General features: G+C 40.6%; 1 pseudogene; it reads right to left on the bottom strand.

Annotated features, from left to right (window-relative positions):
* Positions 1–1219: 1219 nt before the first annotated feature.
* On the bottom strand, positions 1220–1653 carry LOC121917346 (annotated as a pseudogene).
* Positions 1654–5147: the final 3494 nt, after the last annotated feature.

Genomic DNA, 5147 nt, shown 5'->3' with positions numbered 1-5147 from the left:
GATTACAAGGCTGAGTATGATTTTGGGAAATGTGATCAATTTATTTTCCAGAAAGTACTTCCTTGTTAACATGGAGCTGTGACTGTTTGGTTTTCCCTTTGCACTGATTATAAAACAGAATGAATGGCTAAAGTGAGAAATAAAAATTCAAGGAAATGTTTTTTGAGTTTGAAAATACTGTCTTCCTTTGAAAACATTTCCTGTCAAATATCTCTCTCCCTGATGACAAGTTTCTTTGAAAAGACATTGTGGTGTGAAACAATCCTTTTAGTGGCTTTCAGGCAGCAATTATACAGATAAACAGGAAGCATTTTCTCTGTCTCCACCAGCCGTTGAACTGCTTTTGGCCTACAGCAATCAGGCTGAAAATGGATGTCAGCACCACACTGAGGAAAAACAGTGTTTCGTATTTCAGGGATATGCAAAGTGAGCATCCAAATCCCAGCGCAGTCCCAGGGGTCTGCACTTTCAACACACACACACTTTTATTAACTTTAAAAGACTGTTCACACTCTTTAGAGCAGCCTTTCTCATAGACTGAATGAACTGTTGAAATAATTTGTAATTCTCAGGGAACCACTACATAAAACTTACTATATCTACAGCTCATTTTATTTTATTTTATTTTTTAAAAATCTTTTGGGGAACCCCTAGTGACCTCTCATAGAGGTTCTAGACAACCCTTCTTGAGACATCTGCTCTAAAGCATGTGGGGGCAATTTTATCACATGTTTGCCCCCCAGACCTATTTTAGGTTACATATGATCACTTCCAGTTCTGAAACCCTCTAATCTAAAATAGGCATGGGGAGGCAAAGCCATGTTAAAACTGCCTCAAAGACTCTGTGTGGTCTTTTTCATTTAAAAGCAATTTGAGTGATATTGGAAGCATGGGTATATAAGGAGATGAACACGGGTTGGGGGTGTAGCCCACTGCAATTAAGAGGGAGGTAATGCAGCTTCTAGACTTTTCAGTATTGACCCTCCCTTTGTCATATGTGCTTCCAGTCCACTTCACTCCACCTGGCAGACCAGGAGAGACTTCAGGGCTTGGAAGAAGTGCCTTTTGACTTCTGCATCCACACTGCAGAAATAATCCAGGTTAACATGACTTAAACTGCCATGGTTCAGTGTTAGTTTCATAAGGTATTTTTTAGGAGAACAAATGAGAACAGAAAATTTATTGAAAATCTTAAATGATGAAAATCAACAGCCTCTGTTTACAGATGACAACCATGGCGACTGTCCTTTCTACAGGTGCTGTCTGAAGGAATGGAGGTGACATCCTCAATATGCCCAATCTTCATGCCAGATCGAGCCAGAGCTCTCAAGGCTGACTGGCCTCCAGTTCCAGGAGTCTTTATCCTGTTTCCTCCTGTAGCTCTCAGCTTGATGTGAAGGGCAGTGATTCCCAGCTCCTTGCACCTTTGGGCTACATAGTGGGCTGCCAACATAGTGGCATGAGGAGAAGACTCATCTCTTTTGGCTTTCACTTTCATGCCACCAGTTAGCCAACAGATAATTTCTTTGCCAGACAGGCCAGTTATGGGTAAAAGTGTTATTGAAAGAAGCAAAGATGTGGCAGACTCCAAACACATTTTCTCCTTCAGCAATCTTGTTCTTCTTTCTTTTCCTTACCCTTACAAGGTACCATTTTTGACTCTCCAGTTTTGTAAGATATTTAGCCTTCTCTGTAAGTCTTTGTTAGCCCAGAAAATGTTGTCTTATGACGTTGGTATCAGAAGAACATTGTAGTGAGGCAAAAAGATGACTTCTGCAGATGTCAACTGTTTAAACCTTGAATGGAATTGAATGCCTTTGTTTAATACAAAAATTAATTTATTTACAGGATTTAGTGATTCAAATCTTCCCCGACTCCATAAACTAACAGGACAGGGACACCAGAGCTAAGTGAAATGACAAACCCACTCAATGAATCAACAATGAAGAAGAGAAGGAAAGAGCATTCTGGTGAAGGACATCTTCATAGGCTGCTCAGAACTCATCTTCTATGGATGACTAATGTGGTTTGAGTAATATTTCATTGAGTTCATTCCTATGGGATTCATCATCTTTCAGAAAGGTATTGATGGCTGTAAACTTTTATATGGAATTTCATTTGTCCATATTTATGTTTTTTCTTTCCAATTCTTAAGAGTCAGAAATTACTGTGATTGGGTATTGGATAAGCATCATCCACTGATGGCCATGGTGGCTGGCTGCAGGTTCTTCTTTAACCACATTTCATAATAAAGGATCCAGATACAATGCTACACATAGGTTTCTAAGACAGCATAATAGTTTAGAGCTGTTTAGTAGCAGACCTTTCTGAAACTCCAACAACCAGAAATTTGCAGTCTTGAAGGTTGCCATTAAATTGAATATCTGACCAAAATATTCTTCAGCTACCGCTGTTTTAGGAAATTGTTGAGAAATAACAGAACATGAATGATTAGGATATGGGAGCAGGGTTTTTAATTATTAAACTATTTTAGGTTGGAATCCTGTTGGTTGGTCCCAACAAGAGTAGACCCATTCAACCGAATTGTTGAATAGTGAGTCAACACATAGGTAAATCCAACTGATTCAGTGGCTCTACTCTTGTCAGAACCAACAATAGAATTTAACGCTTAGTAGTGTGTCATTTTCAGTAGTTTCATTAATTTTCAGTAGAAAGATTTATTAAAAGAATTATATAATTGCTACCAAAAATAGTAGCCCTCCGTTCTTCACATTTAGGCATTATAGAATGCTTGATGTACAAAGAAAAGGTTTGGAAAAGGTTTAATTCTGGAAAATACAACAGAATCTTGCTTACTTTTTCCAGCACTGGTTAAATAAATTATTACAAACTTCTGCAAAATGATTGTTTGTGACTTGTTTGAATACACGAAGCATTGCCTAAGAAACACCATCCTAGAAATATAAAAGTAAAAAAATTATGATTTGAAACCCCTTTTGCCCCCATTGAGATAGTCTTTAACCTTCAGGAAGCAAATATTCATGTGCTAATTCTCCTTGCTCCCCTCTTCAGAATGAGGATGATGCCTGTCTTGCTTCTGAACTATATACTTCTGGGGAGTGGTATATGCAAACTGAATAATAAATGTGACCCACCTTTCAGTTTAAATGAAAGCATGCCAAAGTATTCTTGATGGCAAAGTATGGGACAAGGGATGAGTTTTGTTTAAATGATTTGATTATTCTAAAGCACAGGATTATGCTGAGAAGATAGGAGGTGTTATTTTAACACTCACATGTACTGTTTATTGAAAAAGGCAAGCAGCTTTAAACTAGGGGGTTATCAGCAAATTCAGATTCCTCTCTCTAGCTCTTAATTCTTGTGGACAAGTATAGAAACCAGCTAAGAGGTCCAGAGAGCCAACAGGGACACACTCCTTATGTTCATTTACCTGCATAGATCAGGCCTGAAACCAGATAGAAATGAATCTAGATTAGGGGTTCCCAACCTTTTTAACTCATGGAAGGCTTATTCCTATGACTAAGAGACCTACCCTATGTCTTACAGGTTCATGGTGTTTAGGAGTATATATAAGTATATATTCTTATTCTTTAAGTCCATTCCATTTTTATTTCTTTCATTTTCCTTCAGCAGCTGCAGAACACCTGGGAAGTGAATGCGGAGCCCTAAGGGCTCTTCGGAGCACAGGTTGGGAACCACTGATCTAGATAATATATTTAATCCAGAAAACCCTAGACTTGAGAGGCCAACACAGGCTCTAATACCTTGCCCAAATATGGTAGGTTGGACACTGGCTGATAATTATCTATTATAGAGGGATTCAGGGTTGGCTTTTTCAACAGAGGCCACACAACTGCCTCCTTTAGGACTATTCCCTTCACCCACTCAGCTAGTCCTCCTCTGGCCTGTTGGATAGACCATGAAGGGCAAGGGTCTAGCACACATGTACTGGCTCTCCTATATCCAAGGATCCTGTTGTCCTGAATGCAGCTGGGCAACCAGCCTAAGGCTGATTGCTACACAGCTGGTAGCCAGCAGCTAATGAGCAAACATAGAACTTTATCGCACAGGCCCTGGAACAGGCCTGTCATGTTCTAAAAGGGAACATTATGGGGACAGGAGGCGGCAAAGAACACTGTTTACCACACAGCAAGAATGTTGCTGCTGCCGCTAAGCATTCCCATCATGTTCCGGATGCATCCCAGAGGGAGTGATTTTCAAGAACGCTTCTCAAGTGTTCCTGAAAATCGCTCCTTGGGGAACACATCCGGAACACAATGGGAATGATCGGTGGCAGTGGCAGCATTTTTGCTGTGCAGTAAACAGTGTTCTTTGCCACCTCCTGTCCCCATAACGTTCCCTTTTAGAATGCGACAGGCCCATTCCAGGGCCTGTGCAATAAAGTTCATAGTCACAGAGTAGCTTACAATTCACTAATTACTTTACTTTAGTAGAATCAGAGAGTTGGAAGAGACCACAAGGGCTACTCAGTCCAACCCCCTGCCATTTAAGAATACACAATCAAAGCACACATAACAGATGGCTGCCCAACCTCTGTTTAAAAACTTCCAAAGAAAGAGACTCCACCACACTTTGAGGGAGCATGTTCCACTATCAAACAGCTCATAAATACAAACTTGAATACCCAAACAGAGTTCAGCATTTTCCAGGTTAGGTCAATGACATCCAGAGTCCTATAAATCTTCAGAGACCTTCTCAAGCCTTCTCTTTGTTGTCTCTGCTCAGCAAAGGTAGGTAGGGGTAAGTGGTCTTCTGTGTCTGAATAGGCAGGACTTACTGCTAGAGCTGGTACTGCACTCTGGTTTTTCTCTGAGACATGGGGCACTGGAACCTCCTTCTGCTCTGTTGCAGCAGCAGGTCCCAGCAGGTCCATTGCTTCAGTACATGAGTCAGAGTTCATGTCCATGTTCTGGAAGCAGGGCATGACACCAGTCCACATCCTCAGGCTGCATAAATTGAAAAGTATCCAATGACACTGGACAAGCAGGAGCCAAGGTTACATGTGCAGGAACTATATCAACCACAGCATCCATGTCAATGAGGATCTGAGCAATTTTATCTGCAAAGTGTTGTGCAACTTCTTTGCAGTGGGCTATTGAGTAGTCTGCATTTTCTACTTGAGGACCAATGTGTGATAGATTTCT

The sequence above is a fragment of the Sceloporus undulatus genome, unplaced genomic scaffold, assembly GCF_019175285.1.
Source record: "Sceloporus undulatus isolate JIND9_A2432 ecotype Alabama unplaced genomic scaffold, SceUnd_v1.1 scaffold_15, whole genome shotgun sequence".
Taxonomy (NCBI): Eukaryota; Metazoa; Chordata; class Lepidosauria; order Squamata; family Phrynosomatidae; genus Sceloporus; species Sceloporus undulatus.
Note: the sequence above shows the minus strand (reverse complement) of the source record. Positions and strands in the feature narration are given on the sequence as shown.